The following is a 20,117-nucleotide window of genomic DNA, read 5'->3' as shown; positions in this document are numbered from 1 at the left end:
AGGAGCTTGTAGACTGAGGAGGAGTCTGGATCTCAGTACACGGAAACCCCATGAGTCCTGATGTCTCTTTTGCTGAAGTGGAAGGAAAACTGAAGCCAGATTCAGTTCCCATATAAGTCCTTTGCCTTTGGTCCTTCTTGGGGGTTGTCACCTCTTGTCCCCTCCTCTGCTCTGTCCCAGCACTGTCCACTCCACAGTGTCATTGCCTGTTTTGGCACCTGTGTCCCCGCCCAAACTGAGAGCACACACCCAGGCTTGGTTCCTCCCTGGGTCCTTACAGTTAGCCCCACAGGAGGGGGTCCACAGACCAGCATTGGGTGTGTGATTGAACAATCAACAGCCATCGAGTGCCTGATGTGCCAGGCAGGCTCTGAGCTGGGCATTGCCCCTGCCCTCACAAAGTGCTCATTCTGTGGGGAGGACACTTTGGAACACACAGGCCCCGGATGACCATTAGGAAGGAGTCCCGCAGGGACTCGGGGCGTGGGATTGGAGGCTCTTTGAGGGCAGGCCCGTCCCTGGATGACTCAGACCTAGTATCATCTAAAGGTGTGGCACAGGTGGGCATTTGGTGACATGGGTTGAGAGGGTGAAAAAGAAAAGTGAAGTTGGAATGCAGAAGGATGAAAGAAAAGTTGGAGTTAAGTGAGCCAAGTGAGGATGCAGAGACTTGCCCGTGAAGGTCTAGTTAGTAGCAATACAGACAGGAGGAGACAGGAGGGAGATAATGCTTCCTGAGCTCCTTCTCTGGGCCAGGCAGGTACTGGGCACTTTTGTGCAGTTACCTTGGCTGATCTTCACAGCACCCGTGCCTCATCAGCACTACTGCCCTCTCTTTTCTGAGGCAGCGCTGGGGCCCAGAGAGGTTAAGTCACTGGCCTGAGGTCACACAGCTAGTAAGAGACTACATAGGCATTTCAACCCAGGTCTGCCTGCTCTTCTTCACTAAAGAAGGAGCACAAGAGGAGGAAAAAGCGGAGGAAAGAGACAACTGAGAACAAAAGAAGAGCGGTGGCAAAGGAGTGAGCTCCACCAGTAATTTTTCCGCTTAAAAACAATTCCCATTTCCCAGCCCTGCAGGGGCTGGCGCAGCGGATCTGAGGCGAGGCCGGCCCTGTGACTCGCAGGAGCCTGCCGAGGGGCCCCAGCAAGCTGCTTCAAAGCCAGCCTCCTCAGCACAAGCGCTTTTAAACTTCACACGGGAAACTTTCCAGGGCTGACTTTTTGCACTTTGTTTCCAAATCAAGAGATGGGGAAGTCCCTCTCAGCCCAGAGGGGAGGAGATCGCACTGAGAGACTTGCCCTGGGGTTCCCGGCTTGGCACCGGGCTCCCCTCAGCTCCCAAGGCAACCTTGGTGGGGTGGGGGGAAAGTGCCCCCTGCCCTAAGTGGGTTCCCAGGGAGAATTCAGGGGGTGGGCTTGACAGACAGTTCTTCCTCTTTTCCTGTGTCCTCCCAAGTGTGGTTTCTACCTGGGGTCCTGGTGGCATCTGCTGACAAGGTGCAACGGTCTCCCGAGGCTTGTAATATGTGCCTTGCTCTTCTCTGCACAGCAGCTTCAAAACCAAACCACCCTGTCTGTCATCTTCTAATCACCATTTTGAGTGGCGGCGAGGGTCTTCCTAACCCTCAGCTCCCTCTGATTTTTGGAATTCAGAGTTGGATTTTGGATGTACATCAAGAGGCTGCCTCCATGCATTTTAATTAAGCTGTCTTTTTTCATTTATTACTAATACACTCCTCTTAACTATGATTTATTTGTTAAACAAAGCACCATAAGCCGTCACTTATTCATCTTAATTTCAACAAAATTAAAGTAGTCGCTGTTAGATTGCACCTAATTGCTCTTGCAATGAAAAGAACGGAGATGTTAATCAAAATAAATTGAAGATAAACAATAAAATCATTACATCTTTGCGGCGGTAAGTGTAACTAATCAGTTTTGACTCGAAGCGACCAAACAGGAGTAATGAATGTGTCACTGAAGGCGCGCTCATTAAGGGAAGCCGCTGCGACCTGGGTCCTCAGGGCAGCAGACGGCCACCCTGCCCATGTGGCCCGGAGGGTTCTTGCCTCTTGGGTTGGGCAGAGGGGCCTAGAGGCACAGAGAGTGTGAGGAGGAGGCTCATAGAGCAGGAGAGAATCCTGAGGGACCCTGCAGCTGCCCTGCTACAGAGGGGTTCTCTCACTCTGATGAGAAAGCAAGAAGTCCCAGGCCTATTTCTGGACATCCCAAGTAACCAAGGATGGAGAGAGGTCAAGGGGGAAACAGGCAGATATCCAGGGGATACAGATAGCCAGACACACACTGGGGGACACAGCAGAGAAGATTCCAGCAGAAAGAGACAAGGAAAAAGAGACATAGGCAGGCAGAAAGAGACCGGGCCAAGAGACAAAGGAAAAGGGGCAGAGCACAGACAGGGATGGACAGTCAGACAGGACAGACAGCCTGTGAGGAAGAGGCAGCTGGGTCAGGGTGGTGGAGGAGGCATGGGGAACGAGCCCAGTAGGGAGAGGGAGACCAAAGAGACAGAACCAGGTGGGTCTGCAGAGGTGGAGGTTTGCTGGTCTTAATTAAAGAATCTCTCCTGTTGAGGACAAGACTTTGACACATTTTCATCTCGAGCCAGTTAAAGATCAGGAGGTTTCAGGTTAGGATTCTGGAGACAAAAGTCTTCCTCAGGAGTCTGTTGAGGTAAGTGACCATTAGGGTGAGACCCCCCCAGACTGGGATCTTGGAACACAGCGGGGTGGGGGGCACTGAAGTGGGGGAGGCAGAAGACCCCCCCACTCGGGGGGGGTCTCCTGGGGTCATCCTCTAATTACAGGGTTTCTAGCCTGGACAGCGGACCTGGAGCCACAGAGATGCCGCTCAGACTGCTCTGGCGGAGGCTGCCTCAGCAACGCCCCTTTCCAGGCTGGGAAGACCCAGAGCACCGGCAACTTGGGGAAATGGAAAAATCCGAGGATATGGCCATTGTGGTGAGATTGGGGAACCAGGACAGACAACCTTGAAAGACATATTTTTTGAATACCTACCGTGTGTCTTGCTCTGAGCTGGTCCCAGGAAAGAGAGATGAATCGCATATGATTTTCTTATCTGAATTTCTTTATCTTTAAATTAAGGTTAATAATTGAGCCTCCTTCATGTGTTTATTATGAGGCTGAAGTGCATTAATATTTGTAAAGAGCTTAGAATGGTGGTTCGCCCTTGGAAAGGGCTTTGTGTGTATGTTAAATAAAATAAAATAAAATAAATCTCTGCTCTCATGGAGTACAGAGTTCAGAAGAGATATATTCATTAGCAGTCAAGTTCACTCCAGTGGGGTAAGGGTCAGTATAGATGCACTTCAGGATGCTTTGGGGGTCCAGAGTGGAGATGAAGACTCCAGCTGAGCAGTCCTGAAGGAAGAGTAGGAATTGGTCAGAAGAAGAGTATGGAGAAGAGGAAAAGAGTCTTCTGCGTAAAGGGGACCGTGTGAACAAGAGCATGTGGGCAAGACACGGCAGGATACATCTGGGGACGTCGAGTGGCTTGGAACGGAGGTTAGGCTGCAGATCTTGATGCGTCTTGGCAGGAACCACTGAAGAGCACTGAGTGGACATTTACTGTTTGTTTCTCTGTTTTTAGCTGCTCAGCATGCGCTTCCTATCCTTGGAGTGGGGTTTTTCTTTGGGGATTGTGTTTCCCTGCCTTTTTCGTTCTTCCTTTCCAGTGCACCTGGTTCTGGTAGCGGCAACTCCACCAGGACGCCTGCGGAGGGGCCATGTGACCTAGACCTAAGCCAATCAGCGCACTCCATTCCTGTGGCCACCGTGATTGGGTGAGGGAGGGACAATCAAGCCCAATGGGAGCCGCCCCAGGGCTCTGGCTTGAGGACGTGGGGGAGGTCTTTGAATCTTTCTGCTGGTCTCCAAGCTGACAGGATGCAGGGGGCTGGGGCTGGTGCCACCATCTCACTGCCACGCTGAGCTTGACACCAAAGCCAACAAGAGCAGAAGGCGGCAGGGCACAGCAGAACGAGTTCCAGTGACATTGTTTGGCCCTCAAATCTAGCCGAGATGAAGCTAACCCTAGCCCCTGGTCTCTGGTTTCATGAGCCAACAAGTTCCTTTTCGTGTAAGCCAGTCTGGGTTGGGTTTTCTGTCACTTGGAACAGATCATTCTAGCTGATAGGCTTTAAGCAGGAATGCGACGCCACTGACAGGCTTTAAGCAGGAATGCGACGCCAATGCGAAGCTGAGGGACTGAAGGGGGTGAGCTTGGAGGCAAGGAGGCCAGAGGGGAGGCTAGTGCGGTCATCCCAAAGAGAGCTTATGATGAAGAGCAGGCAAAGCCAGGGCTTTGGTCTCCACCAGCGTGTTAGTTTCTTACTGCTGCTGTAACACATCACGAGGAGCTGGGTGGCTTAAAACAACGAGGATGTATTCTCTCGCGGTTCTGGAGGCTGGAAGTCTGAAATTCAGGTGTCAGCAGGGTCAAACTCCCTCTGAAGGCTGTAGGGGAGCATTCTTCTTTTCCCCTTCCAGCTTTGGCTGGCTCCAGATGTTCCTTGGTTGGTGGGGGCATATTTCCCATCTCTGCTTCTCTCTTCTGTCTCCTAGAGGGACACCTGACATGGGATTTAGGGCCCACCTGTGTAATATAAGATGATCTTATCCCAAGACCCCTAACTTAATTATGATTCCAAAAACGCCCTTTTCCAAGCACATTCACATTCATAGGTTCCAGGAAATGGACATAATCTTTTTGGAGGTCATCAGCTACACTACAACCCACTACAACCAGCAAAGAAAATGATCACCAGACCCAAAAAGACCTGAATGAATATTGCTGAATGGAAACAGGAGGCCAGGAAAGATGAGGCAGTGGGGAGAGGGCATGGGGCTGGGGGTGGGCACCGACGTTAATATCTCCCAGCTGGGAGGAGTTCATTCCAGGGCAGCAAGAGAATTTGCCCACAGGATTGCCAAGCCACTGTCCTGGTTTCCCAGGGAATCCTTGCTATCCTTGAAAGATATCCTAAGTATCCTCGAAAGAACCTAAGAAATGGACAAGGGTGGGTGGGTTGCATTTTCAAAACCTGGAAACCAAGAGATTCCACAAACACAGTGGTGGTGAGCTTAATGTCAGTCTGAGCAATATAACAGAAAACTCGGGGCTTCTGAGAGCACCTAAAAGAGAAAGCAGTGATTCTCAGGACTGATTCCCTAAGAACAAGTCATGCCAGATCAGCCTCATTTCTTTCTTTGTCAGGGTCACTGGGTGGGTAGATCCGGAAGGCTGTGATGGACAGAGTGAGCCCAGCCTCCGATGGTCTTCTCACAAACAGGACAGAGAAATGTACGATGGATTCAAAGATGATTAGGAAGTTGACTACCCATAATGAAAGGTTTTTTTAAAAGAATTTATGTATTTATTTATTTGACAGAGAGACACAGCGAGAGGGAGAACACAAGCAGGGGGAGTGGGAGAGGGAGAAGCAGGGCCCCCGCCGAGCAGGGAGCCTGATGCGGGGCTCGATCCCAGGATGCTGGGATCATGCCCTGAGCCGAAGGCAGACGCTTAACGACCAAGCCACCCAGGTGCCCCATAATGAAAGGGTTTTGACAGATCTCTGTTTCATGGAAAAGGACCTCTAGTGGAGTATCCTAGCTCCTCTATACTAGTTTCTGTTCTGTCCCTCCAAGTCACAGGTGATGATGCCAAACATTGGACAGCATGCTTGTCCCACTGGCAGATGGTTCGAGGAAGGAAGAATCAGAGATTGTGTTCAATGATAAAAGTCTTCTTCTTCTTTTTTTTTTTTTTTTGCAGGGGAAACTTACATAATGTACCAGGCAGAGGGCTCAGGGGTTTCAATGCAATAGCTCAATTTCCATAGTAACAGAGTCTATTACTGTCCCCTTTTAGAGATGAGGAAACTGAGTCTCAGAGGGAGAAGTGACTTTCTCAAAGTCACACAGCCAGCAGCTGCCAGAACTATGTGTCCAGCCCAAATTTGTCCGGTCCCAAAGCCCGTGATTGTAACTAGGACACTAACCTGCTTGGGTGCAAACTCTGGAGGGCCAGTGGGGCTGGGAAGACGATGAGACCCAGGGAGTGGAGGACCCTGGGCTGTCAGCAGGAAGAGGTAATCCTCCCGGTTGGTGGTGCTTTAAGACAGTGGTGCTCCACGGTGGCTATGGTTCAGCTTCCTCTAGGGATTTCCATGAAACCAGGAGGCGGTTCCTAAATTCCTCCCTGAAGTGGGAGCAAGAGGCAGGAGCTACCCAGCAAGGGATGGCTGGTGCTGTGTGTCAGTGGCGGGCCAGGAACACCCCAACTACACCATCACTGTGGAGGTCAGCATGGCCCAGAGGAACCTTGGGTTGGGTGCCAAAGCCTAGTGCTGCGCAGGGCCTGTATTCACTCTGTGCTGGGCATGGAGAGGGTAGAGAAGGAGCTCCCATTTGGCCATGGGGTCCCTGTTTAAACAGAAGAAATGGAGACTTGAAAACACACTACATAAAAATGAAACATAGAATTACCATATGATCCAGCAATTCCACTCCTAGGTATATACCCAAAAGTCTGTACATACAGTGGAATATTACTCAGCCTTAAAAAGGAGGGAGCTTCTGACACCTGCTGTGACATGGATGAGCCTCGAGGACACCGTGCTGAGTGACGTGAGCCATCACACGAAAGGACAAATACTGTATGATTCCACTTACATAATGTACCTTGAATGGACAAGTTCCTAGAGATGAAAAATAGAGTGGTGGTCACCAGGGGTTGGGGAGGGCCGGGGAATGGGGAGTTACTGCTTCACGTGGACAGAGTTTAAGATTGGGAAAATGAAAAAGTGAACACGGATGGTGGTGAGGGGTGCACAATAGCATGAATGTGCTTAATGTCACTGAATTGTACACTTAAAATGGTTAAAATGAAACATTTTACATTATGCAAGTTTTACCACCGTAAAAAAACCCAAAGCTGATGTTGCCCTTATTTTTTTAAAAGATTTTATTTATTTATTTTAAGTTTTATTTATTTATTTGAGAGAGAGAGAGAGAAGGAGAGAGAGAGAGAGAGAGCTTAAGGTGGTGGGGGGGCAGGGGGGGGAGGAGAGAGAAACTTTAGCAGACTCTGCTTCTGTGCTCAGCACAGAGTCCAAGCGGGACTCTGTCTCATGACCCTGAGATCACAACCTGAGCTGAAACCAAGAGTCAGACGCTCAACCGACTGCATCACCCAGGTGTCCCTTTAAGATTTTATTTTTAAGTCATCTCCACACCCAACGTGGAACTTGAACTCACAACCCTGAGATCAAGAATCACATGCTCTTCCGTCTGAGCCAGCCAGATGCCCTCCCCCTATTTCTAATCAAAAGTCTTCCTAGACAAAAAAGCAAAGGCGAAAAACAAGAACAATGTGCTATGCCAACTGCATACCATCCATCATCTATTTAGTCCTTTGCCACCATCGCCAGTGGTAATTATTTCTCCCGTTTTCCCTGTGAGGAAACTGAGTCTCACAGAGACACACCCCAGGCCTCACAGCTGGGAAGTAACTTGCGCCTGCGCTCCTCACCGCTGTGCTCATGCTAGTGACTTGCCCCGCAGAGCGCAGCCTAAAGTGGCAGAGTTCCCCCTTGTCAGACTCCTTTTGGTGCAGAGCCAGAGTGAAAATGCCAAAGCCCTTGGCAGACTTGACCCCTGGGCAGGGTGGGGAGCCAGCCCAGAGGCTGGCAAAGAGAGTCTAAGAGGCCAGTAGGGAGCCCATCTTTCTGGCGGACACCCTTTTATCTTAGAAAGTCCCCGGGACAGCTTCTCCTCCCTGTGTTTAACTGCCTGCTGGGAGTTTCAAGGAATCAGAGCATGTCCAATAAATGTTTTATTCTATCCTGAGCTGGCCCTCTTGGGCAAAATAAGCTCCTTTCTCCAGGAGGAAATAAAGGGGCAAGCATTTCTAGGGCACCTACATGAGGATTTGTCTAGTTCACACAGAATAACTTTTGGCTCAGAGAGGTAAAGCAGCTTGCCTAGGCCCACACAGTAGGTCAGCTCCCAAGGTCCAAACCCAACTTCTGGCTTCTGGCCTAGGACTCAGCAGACACTACCCTCCACTCTGGAGCTTTCTTTTTTCTTTTCTTTTCTTTTTTTTTTTTTTTTTAAGATTTTATTTATTTATTTGACAGAGAGAAACGGCGAGAGAGGGAACACAAGCAGGGGGAGTGGGAGAGGGAGAAGCAGGCTTCCCGCCGAGCAGGGAGCCCGATGGGGGGCTCGATCCCAGGACCCTGGGATCATGACCCGAGCCGAAGGCAGACGCTTAACGACTGAGCCACCCAGGCGCCCCCCACTCTGGAGCTTTCTGAGAGCTGGGGCTGCTTCCCTCCCAGCCTCTGCATCCCCCCTCTCTGGTCTTCCAGTAAAGGAACAGGCAGCAGGGCTGGGGGCACAGGAAATCCTCTTGGCCTTGAACCTACAGAAATCCTCTGCCCTGCCCTGTAGGGCACTGAACTGATTAAGTCATTAAAAATCTATGAAAGTGACTTTTCTTGGGATGACCCTCCATGCTCAGACCCTTGCCTCCTTCTGAAGCTTCATGTCTCAGCAGCCTCTACCCTCCCTCCTCCCCCAAGCCACTGTGCTCTCTTCTCTCCGCAGGCCTTCACCTCTGCCGCTCCCCTACCAGAGATGCCCCCACACCCCATCTTTGCTGACCAAATCGCTACTTATTCCTAGGTCTCAGCTTACACATCACTTCTTCCGGGAAGCCCTCCCTGATTCTCAAGCCTGCACCACACATACACTCCTAGAGACTCATACATATATACTCATTCTCACACACATATACACTCACATGCTCCCACACTCATACACACACTTGCAGTCACACAGACCTTATCTAGTGTTCACTGTTGTGTCCCCAGTGCCTCAAACAAGCCTTGGCCCAGAGCAGGCCCTCCGTGAATTTTGAATGACTGAATAAATATTGAAAGGAATACATTCAGACTTAGTTAACGATCTAGGATTTGCCACTAAGCAGCTGGAGAGGCCTTGGGTGAGATGCTCAAGCTCTCCGGGACTCGGTTTTCTCGTGGATAAAATGGGTATGATAAAAGGCTCTTCCTTACAAGGTGTGTGGAGTCAATGAGAGATTCTACAGAAAGTGCTTGGCACAGCACCTGGGTCACAGTGGGGCCTTAGTGAATGGTAGGTGCCATGCGCCTGGGTATATGTGCCCTCACCATAGCCCTCAAGCCTCCTTCGTTGAGGGGAAAAATAGTATGTGCAGAGAGTAATGTCTGCTTAAGAAATCTATGAGCTCTGGAACCAGCAGTTGAGGCATATAAATACCTTGGCCTTGAAAGACTTTATGGCCCCATCGGAGAGAAAGGCACCTAATAGACAATGACAGAGCTATGGTAGGGGGGTCCTGGGGGAGGCCCCAGGATGGCTCCCCAGACAAGGTGATACAGGAGCTTCACCAGGAAAAAAAAGGCAGAGATTTCAGTGGAGGGACATCCTGCAGGCAGAGGGAAAAGTGGGGACAAAGGCATGGGGAGCCCCCCCGCAGAGGAATGGTGAAGCCATCAGAAGGACTGGGCACCTGCTGGGGGCTGGAGGAGGCTGGGGGAGGGTGGGCACCAGCCAGGGAAGGGTGTAGGGAGCCGCCATCCTAAGGAGGCTTTCAGCTGTAGGCCAAGGGGGCCATGGCCAGGCTCTAAGCGGACTGAAGGTGAGGACGAGAAGGTGACGTCACCAGATTTACTCTCCGGGAAGAGCATGGATGGGGCTGAACTTGACAGAGGAGATCCCCCGGGAGGCATGTAAGACACGATGCCCCTAAGTTCCTAGAAATGTCACTGGGTTTGCGGTCAGGTCGGCCTTGCTTCCTCTCTGGCTCTTCTCCTTAGAGCTGTGTGTGACGGGCGGCTGACTGTTTCTGAGCCTTGAGTTCTCACTGTAAGTCAGGGACAAGGAGACTGACCTACAAGGGTGCTGAGGGGATTGGGTGAGATTCTGGATGTGGAAGCACCCACATATGGTAGGCCCACACCAAGGCTAGCTCCCTCGTCTTTGGGCCTAAGGGAAAAATGGATTCCAGTTAGCCAAGGGACTTGGGTGTGACCAAAGCTCCAAGTCTGTTTTGTGCTCACATTAACCAGGCTCATTCCCAGAAGCAGCCTTCAGGACTTTCTGGAACACACCCAGCATCTCCCACACCCCTTATTAAAGACATCCTCCAAAATGGGTGGGGTTGTCATCACTTACGCAGACGGGGCCATCTCAGGGAGGGGAGGATGGACCTTTGTAGCTGCACATCAAAGCTGCCCATCCCTGGTCCCAGAGTTTATAGCCAGAGTGACACAGACACATCAGGGAGATGTCCCTGATGCAGACCTTCCATCTACCTCACTGGTCTCTCTCCCCTACCCCCCCCCCCCCCCGCCCCAGCAAGACACAGGGAAATGAGGGACCTTCAAGGAGATTTAAGGCATGCTGGAGGCAAGTTGTAAGAGTCCCAAAAGTTTACAAAGTAACCAGGAATATGTAACATTTCCTCCCTCTCAATTTTGCACAGACATTAAATATCACTCTTGTCCCCCATGATGTCATACTTTGTTAATAATAATCACATCCACCATTTGTCGACCTTTGCTGTGTGCCAGGCATCTTGCTAAGTTCTTTCCTTGGACTATTTCTCTTTACAGCGTCAAGAGATAGACACAATTATCAGCCCTACATTAAGGTGAAGGAACTGAGGCTCATAGAAGCTACTTCACTTGCCAAAGTCATCCAGCTGGAAACTGGTGGACTAAGGCTTGACTCAGGGTCCGTGGGCTCTAGATCCTTTCCTTATATCTGGCGAGATTTTCTGTTTGTTTAAGAAGCCTCTGTCTAGATAAGGGGAGGGGGCAAAGATGCTATCATCTGGGCAAAGGCTGGGCTTTGTTGTAATCTGAAGCGCAGGTAGCAGGGTCTTCAGGAGGTCACTAAGTCTCTTTCAGGAGAGACTGGAAACACCACAGGGACTGGTCTCTTTGGGGTTGCACTGCCAGAGACCAAGGTGGAAAGAGGGAGCTGGGGGACCCCCAGCAGGTACTTCTCACAGCCACACTCAGCTCTCACCCAGTCCCTTGGCCCAAAAACCTTTCCTGGCTCCCCACTGATGCTAAGATAAAGTCCAAATACTTGCCTGGCACGCAAGGCTTTTCCCAAGCTCTCCACGCTTAACCCCCTACCACCCACCCCCGGCCCCTGCCACCTAGCCCCACCGGAGAGCCTCACTGCTCTTCCATAGCCCTGTGCCATTGTGCATGCTGATCCAGCGGCCTGAGATACCCTTCCCATTTTTTTCCTATTTGGTGAACTCTGGCCCATTCTTTAGTACCCAGTTTAGACATCAGGGAAGCCCATTCAATATCTCCTGCTGGGACATCTTGTCTCTCTCTCTCTCCTCCCGCCTCTATCTCTCATCTCTACCTCTACCTCCACCTGAATCTCTATCTCTCTGTCCCTAGCACAGGGTCTAGTACAAACTAGGTCATAAGAACTGCTTGGAAAAGAACAAATGACCCAATGGGATGGACAAAGGTCATGGATGTGGTCATGGGAGGCCCAAAATGCTGTCTCTGGGACAGAAGAGAAGCAAAAGCTGCAGGGGAGGGTAGCATGGCTGGAGGGAGACTCCAGGTCCCTCTGACTGGCTAAATTAAGAGTGAGGCCCCAAGATTCTTCTTCAAGAAATGTTTTTAATAGGCTTCAGGAGTTATTCTTTGACAGCTTCATCACACTCATAACTTCTTTTTTTTAATTATTTTTTAAAGATTTTATTATTTATTTGACAGAGAGAGAGAAAGACAGACAGACAGTGAGGGAGGGAACACAAGCAGGGGGAGTGGAGGAGGGAGAAGCAGGCTTCCCGTGGAGCAGGGAGCCCTATGTGGGGCTCGATCCCAGGACTCCGGGATCATGACCCGAGCCAAAGGCAGATGCCCAACGACTGAGCCACCCAGGCGCCCCCACACTCATAACTTCTGAAGGGACCTTGTGCCTCTGTCCCAAGTCAGAAACCTTCCCTTAGCTCTGCTCCACTTCTTTATTGATTCCAGAAGTCAGGATAGTATAGTTTCTGCTGCAGTAACAACCACCCCTGATTTTCAGTGGCTCCTTCTGGGTGCACACTGCAGGGTGGCTGGGGACCTCTTCTCTACAGTGTTCTCCCTCAGGGAACCAAGCTGAGGAAGGCTCCTTCTCTGTGATTCTATGATTGCTGAGGCAGAGAAAAGCCAACACTACAAATCGCTCACGAGCTCTTAAAGCTTCTGTTCAGAGGTGACTCACGTCATTTCTGCTCATATTTCAGTGGCCAAGACAAGTCACATAACCATACCTAATTTTACATATTGGCAGAGAAGAGCAATCAATCCTAGTATGTGCCTTGAAAGCAAAAAGTTGGAAATATTTAGCAAGTAGCATTAAATACCACCACAGCCACCAACATTTACTGTGCACCTACTGGGTGGCATGCATGGTAGGAGCTCCAGAACGGGAGGTGGGAAGTGCTCTGCCCCTGTGGTACCTCTGAGGGGTCCCCGGGGACTCCTAGCAGGCTCAGTTACCCCTTCTTCACACTGTTGTGCTGCCAAAAGTCTGCACACACAGTTCCTTCTGCCCTTTCTCTCTTTAGCACTTGGCAAATTCCCATCCTTCCTTCTTCCTTCTCTTCCTCCCTCCCTCTCCTTCTTTCGTTTCATAAATATATACTGAGCACCTCGATATGCCAGCAGAGTGCCTGGTGTTTCAAGATTCAGCTCAAATATATCATGTGTTCTTGGAGATTTTCCCTGATCCTCCCAATTCAGAAACACATGCTCCCTGCTCTGGGTTCCCAGCATCTTGACTATTCCTCTGATTATCCCTTTGGCCTGTAAGTAGCTGTGTCCACACTGTATTCGCCCACTAGGCCATAAGCTTTCCAAGGGCTAGGACTGTCTCTCATTCATCTCTATTACCTTCATTCCCTGTGCTTGTCTTCAGAAAAGGACTGTTAACTAACTAGCCAACTGACTGATTGAATGAATGAGTAAATGAGTCAGTGTCCAATAATAAGTTGCACAGAAGGTAGGAAATGACTTCCCACCGCATTTAAAGTAAAATCCAGGGGCGCCTGGCTGGTTCAGTCAGTAGAGCAGGCAACTCTTGATCTCGGGGTTCTGAGCTTGAGCCCCGTGTTGGGTGTAGAGATTACTTAAAAATAAAATCTTGAAAAAAATAAAATAAGGGCGCCTGGGTGGCTCAGTCGTTAAGCGTCTGCCTTCAGCTTGGGTCTTGACCCCAGGGTCCTGGGATCAAGTCCCGCATCAGGCTCCCTGCTCGGGGGGGGGGGGGGGGGAGTCTGCTTCTCCCTCTCCCTCTGCCCCAACTCGTATTCTCACTCACTCTGCTCTCTCTCTCTCTCGCTCTCTCTCAAATAGATAAAAATAAAAAATCTTTAAAAAAATTAAAAAATAAAATAAAATAAAATAAAATCCAAGCCCTTTTCCACAGTTTACCAGGCCCTGCCTGATCTGACCCTGGCCCACCACATCCAGTTCTGTTCATCTTTCAGACAACCAAAGCAGCAAGTTCACTGGGCTTTGGCACCTGTCATGCCCTCCTGGAACGCTGGATTTCCAGTTCATCACTGGGCTGGTTCCCTCTCCTCATTCTAGCCCCAGCTCAAATGCTACCTCCTCCAGGAGGCCTTCCCTGACGATCTAGTCCAAAGGAATTCTCCACTGCTTTCTTCAGAGCACTCTGTTTTATTCTGTTCAAAACCCTTTCCATCGGATGTTACTCAGTTCACTGATCTGCTGATGCTCCTATGGTCTACTCCCTCCTTCTAAGATAACAGAGTTCACAAGTGCAGAGAACTTATCTGGCTTAACCTCGGCGTTGTCACCAGAGCCTGAGTAGTGCCTGGCACATAATGGGTGCTCAATTCTTATCTGCTGAATGAAGGAGGGAAGGGTAAAATGTGACACCTTATCTAAGAGTCGGGGCAGCCTGGAGGAGGAGGGCATACAGCTGCTTCCTGCTCACCAACCAAGCCACGGGCCTTGACCCTCTTGGCCTTCCCATGGCTTCCTTTTTTTTTTTTTTTTAAGATTTTTTATTTATTTATTAGAGAGAAAGAGAATGAGAGAGAGAGAGCACGAGGGGGGTAAGGTCAGAGGGAGAAGCAGACTCCCCGCTGAGCAGGGAGCTCGATGCGGGACTCGATCCTGGACCCCAGGATCATGACCCGAGCCGAAGGCAGTCGCTTAACCAACTGAGCCAGGCAGGCACCCCCCATGGCTTCCTTAGAGGTTGGGGGTGGGCGCTGCTGCAGAGCAGGCCATGAGATGTCTGCAAGTCTAGGGCGACGACATCCTCAACACGCATGCGCACAAACCCCGCGGAGCCATCCCTCGGGTGAGAGGACAGTCAGGTCCAGCGGGCCGTCTCCTGGCTCACCTCAGCCCTGGCTCCAGGCTGTGCCGCTGCTTGCCGCCTGAGCTCCCAGCCCCGTGCAGCTGTGGCGTAATCCCTGGTTTTAAAGCAAGACTGGGTGTTGCTCCAGTTGTTCCTCTGAGGAGAGGGTGCGGGGCAGCCCTACCGAAGGGGCAGGACGGGCATAGAACTTCAAAGGCCGCTCCTTTAACTGCTGGCTGCCAGGCAGCTGGAGGCCAAGGGGCTGTGGGCAGGGTGGCGCGCGGCCTGGGGCGGGCGGGGCTGCATGTGCGGGGGGCGGGGGAGGCCGGAGGAGGGTGACTGCCCTGCGGGCGGCCGAGCAGCCCCATATTTGCTTTCTTCTCTCGGTAGCAGGTGAAAACTCCACAAGGGTAGCATGGGGAAGATTCATCCCCGGCTTCCCCATCCCCTGAACGGGAGTAAGAAGAAGAGACTATACTCCCATATCCCCCCAAAAGTGTCTTCCTTGCAGTGTGGGGAAACCAGCTCTCTCGTTCCCTCACACTGGTTCACTTTTTCCAGAGGAAGACTTTGCAGCCTATAAACATGCTTTGAAAATGCATATCCTGTGACCTGGTATTTCTCCTTAGGAACGTGCCCTGCAGAAGCCAACGCAGGTATGCTTTGATCCCTCCAGGAAGTCTTTCCTTTCCTTCTTCCTCCCAAATGAACTATTGAGGTCCTACTACGGTCAAGGCCCTGAACTAGACACTAAGGATATTTTCATGAACACACAGTCATGATCCCGTAGGATGCCTTAAAAGTCTCAGAGCTGGGGCGCCTGGGTGGCTCAGTTGGTTAAGCGACTGCCTTCAGCTCAGGTCATGATCCTGGAAGTCCCGGGGTCGAGTCCCACATCCGGCTCCCTGCTCAGCAAGGAGTCTGCTTCTCCCTCTGACCCTCTTCCCTCTTGTGCTCTCTATCTCTCATTCTCTCTCTCTCAAATAAATAAAATCTTTTAAAAAAAAAAAGTCTCAGGGCTTAGTTGGGGAGAGAAATGTTGAACAGCCGTTCACAGAAATCCTTAGTTGAGATGATACCAAGTACTTTAAGTGAGCAGCACAAGGCATGTGCATCAAGGTGCAAGCAATGATTTTGTAACCAAACAAAGGCAGCCACCCAAATCTCGATTCACAGGGTAGTGGGAGAGAAACCGTGGTCCATCCACTCTTTGCAGACTGACTGACTTATAAACCACAGACATTTCTTTCCCAGAGTTCTGGAGGCTGAGAAGTCCAAGGTCAGGGCGCTGGTACGTTTGGTGTCTGGCGAGAGTCCACTTTCTGGTTCACAGAGGACTGTCTTCTTGCTGGGTCTACACATGGCAGAAAGGGGTGAGGGAGCTCTCTGGGACCCCTTTTATAAGGGCACTAACGCCACTTATTACGGCCCTATCCTCATGACCTAACTACCTCTCAAAGGTTCACCTCACAGTGGGGATTAGGCTTTGCCCTATGAATTTGGGGGACACCAACATACAGTCTACAACAATCTATTAAGAAGAATGAGGCATATTAAGTGAGGCGACAGTGAAAGGTGTCCTTGATATGGTGTTAAACTTTTTTAAAAGTTGTATGGTAGGGGCGCCTGGGTGGCTCAGTCGTTAAGTGTCTGCCTTTGGCTCAGGTCATGATCCCAGGGTCCTCGAGCCCTGCATGGGGCTCCCTGCTCAGCGGGAAGCCTGCTTCTCCCTCTCCCACTCCCCTTGCTTGTGTTCCTGCTTTTGCTATCTCTCTCTGTGAAATAAAGAAATAAAATCTTAAAAAAAAAAGGTGTATGGTACACTCAATTTCTGTAATGCTAACAATTATTATGTTATTTGTGTGTGTTATTAATATTTGCACGGGAAGAGACTGGGAGAATATGTTCCATATTGTTCACAGCTGTTATTTTGGGGGAGGGGAATACCTGTGACTTTCACTTTTAAACATTCCCATAATGTTTGAATTGTTAAAAATAGACACACATTACCTTAGTAAAAAGACAAAAAATAAAGATTTGGGGGGAAAATCCAATGCTGATCATTCGTGAGACTCTTCAGCCATCCAGAATCAAGGCTTATTCAGAGAGTGGAATCTTTCTTCTAGAAGGCACATTTCCTTCCACCTGAGCTTAGAATCACAGTAATTAGGGAGTGGAAAGGTCCATAAAATTCAGTATGGTACAGTGAACGGAATGTGAACTTCAAAGTTGGGGAGAAGTGGATTCGAATCCTGGCTCTACTCTTCTGTGGCCGGCGATCTGCGTGGATCATTGGGTCTCAGTTTCCTCTTCTGTGGGAAGGATATAATCATCTCTTCCTCACAGGGTCGTTTGCAGATTAAGTGAAATGCTACATTAGAATTTTCTTGGAAAGCTACTACTCAGTGGTTCTAAATAGAGGGAATGCCTTTGCCAGACCTGGAAGCATGGTATGGAATTGCTGGAAGAGGAGAAACAATTTTGCTCTTGGCTCTTCTTGCAAGGAAGTGGAGTTTGCTTACATCACCCACCTAGGAGACTCTGGTAACATGTCTGCATGTTGATAAGAAGTGGTGATTTCAGTGTGCTTCCCTCGGCATCTGCCTCCGCCACAGAGAAGGTTTCAGAGTTTGTTGACTGAATAAACGAGTGACCTACTCCAATCTGGAAGTGACTCATGGCTGTTGCCCAGTGTGAAAATCAGCTGAATAATTCACCGAACAAAATCTACATCTCACTCCCCAGATGGTCTTGATTGTGAAATGTCATAGGTGTAATCCTGCCATCCAATACTTGGTTGGAGTATATGGAGGCTGGGGGCTCTTGCATTCAAACTGGGTCTCAGGGCACTATACAACGGGTTTTGGTTTCCGTAGCCAGCTTCAAACCAGAGGAAAAATACAATTCATGTGAGAAATGCAAGTAAGAAGATAATATTGTGAGTTTATTATATACCAGGCACTATTGTAAACCCTTCACCTGGATTAACTTCTAAGCCCCTACAATACATAATACCACTACCCAGGTCCTTCTGTGGTCTGAATCCAGATGTTGAGGCTTTCCTACCAAGGTGACTCTCAGCCAGCAGGTGGGTGGGTAAAAGCTGAGCCAAGGGGAAACCTGGGGCCTCAGAGCTTCCCCCAGATGCATGGGTATCAGATGGGTGACCGCCAGACTGCTCCTGGGCCTCACCTGCCCAAGGGGCGGGGCTGTTGGGCCCCTCCCCCCCACCCCCCCTGGTCAAGACAAGTCCAGCAGCCTGGTGGGCTGTGGGCTGAGCCTTGCAGGACACTGAACTAGTCTCTAGCACACCAAGCCTGAGGTGGAGGCAGAGGTTGATGGAAGGGGGCCCACGGTCCCCACTGGAGGGGTAGGGGCACCAGAGAAAGCCAGAAGATCCTCCCTCTCTGCTCACCCTGCTTCCCACCTCTCCCCTTCCCATTCCTCCTGTACCCTGAAGCTGTGGGGATCTTTCGAAAACACAGAAGTGACTCTACCACTCCCTGCTAATGGCCTTTGGAATAAAGTAGTGGCTGTTTAGCCTGGCATTCTGGGTCCTCTGACCTGGCCCTTGCCTTCCTCTCGAGACTCATTTCCTATTATATCATCCACCCCCACTCCAAACACACACACACCCCACTGCCATTCTGAATAGTTTCCTGGAAGCTCTCTTAAGCTTCTATGACTTTCCATCTGCTGTTTCCTTTGCCTAGAATGTTCTGTCCCCCTTCCTCACCCAGCTAGCTGCTACTTCTCCTTCACATTGACCTTCACAACTCAGCTCTGGCAACATCTCCTCCAGCAAGGCTCACTGACCCTGAAACTGGGGTAGGTGCCCCCCTTGGTGCCTAGCGCCTTCTCCTCCCTCCATCGCCGCGTGTATCAGGCTGAATCTGAGCTTTTTCTGTGTGTCTCCCTCCTTAGATGATGAGCTGCTCCTCTCAGGCTGGACTGAGCCTGTTTCACCTCTGCCTCCCCGCTAGCCCAGGCAGGCCCTGTGAAGGACAGGGTAGGATTTGGTCAGTGGTTGCCGAGTGAAGGAATGGATAAATAAATGGGGGACCCGCAAAGGCTCTCCCGTATATTCTTCTCTCTTCTGTCTCTTTTTCTCCAAGACTGCGACTGGCAGCAAGAGGGTTAAAGCATGGAGATGCTCCAACATGTTAGCAGCGTGAGGACCAGGTGAAAACAAATGGTTACCAGGCTGCGACACCACATCCGCCAGGCTCTGCTTGTTCCTGGCACCACATATGTTCTGCACGCCTGCCCGCCTGCCCGGGAGAAGGGCTGAGCCGGGAGGGCTCTGGGGGTTGCAGGGCTCAAAGCGCACGCGTGTGAGTGTGTGTGTCTGGTGGGGGGAGGAGGAGGAGAGCAGAGGGGAAGCAGGACAGATAAATGAGGAGGGAAAGAAGGGAGGACAGAGAAAGAGAGTGATGGAGAATGAAAGAAGAAAGAGAAGGTGGGATGGGGAGGAGAAGGGGAGGGGAGGGAAGTAGGCCACATTTACCCCAAGCAGAAATAGAAATGAGGCTGTGACTTCTTAGGAGCTAGAAAGCAAGGAGTCCAAGAATTCAGCTGGACAATGGGAATTTTGGGTGACCCAGAATCCAGGGGAAGGTAAACAGGAGAGAGGAACTGGACTGTGAAGGTTTGATCAGGAAAAGCCTACCGGGGTACCCTGATCGCCCTCTGGTGTGACGGTACCCAGAACTCTCCGTAGGCCCTGCACCACTGCTGTCCTCAGCAGGTCCCCATGCTTTGGAATGCCTTGACATTTTCTAAGCCCCCTTCTGCTGGCTGGCACTGGCTAGGCTGGCTGTGTCATCTGCCCGGGATACCCTGAGCTCGGGCTAGAAATTTGTGGACCATGGAATCCATTTCTCCCCCTTAATCAGAGGCCTGAAGAGATTCAGGACTTGTGCCTATGTGGGCTGGACAGACTCCGGTTCCAGGACAGTGGCCTAGCAAGTAAATGATTCCTGGTGGCGAATGTGGAATTTTTGCAGAATCTTTCGAGATTAGGCCACCAAAATGATGCTGACTGGCTGATTTTGAGTGACTCAAACTGTTTATATAGCACCTGCAAAAAATATATGCCCAGTGCTCTGCACATCATAGGGGAATCCACTGGGTTGGAGTGGGAAAGGAGCGTCTCTTTGAGGAAGAACAGCCTTGGTTTCCCTGCTGAGAAGTTCCTAGCCTAAAATGGGTTGCAGGCACAGCGGGTACAGCTGTAATGGTTGCTAGCCCAGCCAGCATCTCCCTCCCCACTCCGTCCCCCAACCATGGTCCTGAGTTTCTTTGCCAACCCAGAGAGGAAGACATCCTCTCCTTCCTCCTCCATCAGCCAGGACAGAGTAAGGAGCGGAGGTGATGGAGCACCCTGGGGGGAAAGAGAGGGGAGCTGGGCACAGAGGTGTCAGAAAGTTCACAGAGGAAAGGAGCTTTTATTCAGATCTAAATGTGAAAGATAAAACACTGAAGCTTCTGCAAGAAAACAAAGGAGGCTATCTCCATGACCTTGGGTTAGCAAAGATTTTTTAAACAGGACACAAAAACTTTCCCCATAAAGAAAAATATTGATAAATTGAACTTCACTAAAATGAAGAACTCCTGTTCATCAAAACACATCATGAAGAAAATAAAAAGCAAGCCACAAACAGAGAG

The sequence above is a fragment of the Eumetopias jubatus genome, unplaced genomic scaffold, assembly GCF_037043125.1.
Source record: "Eumetopias jubatus isolate StellerSeaLion01/CBP00866 unplaced genomic scaffold, mEumJub1_p1.0 scaffold_15, whole genome shotgun sequence".
NCBI classification, from domain to species: domain Eukaryota; kingdom Metazoa; phylum Chordata; class Mammalia; order Carnivora; family Otariidae; genus Eumetopias; species Eumetopias jubatus.
The sequence above is the reverse complement of the archived record's forward strand: the minus strand, read 5'-3'. Positions refer to the sequence as shown.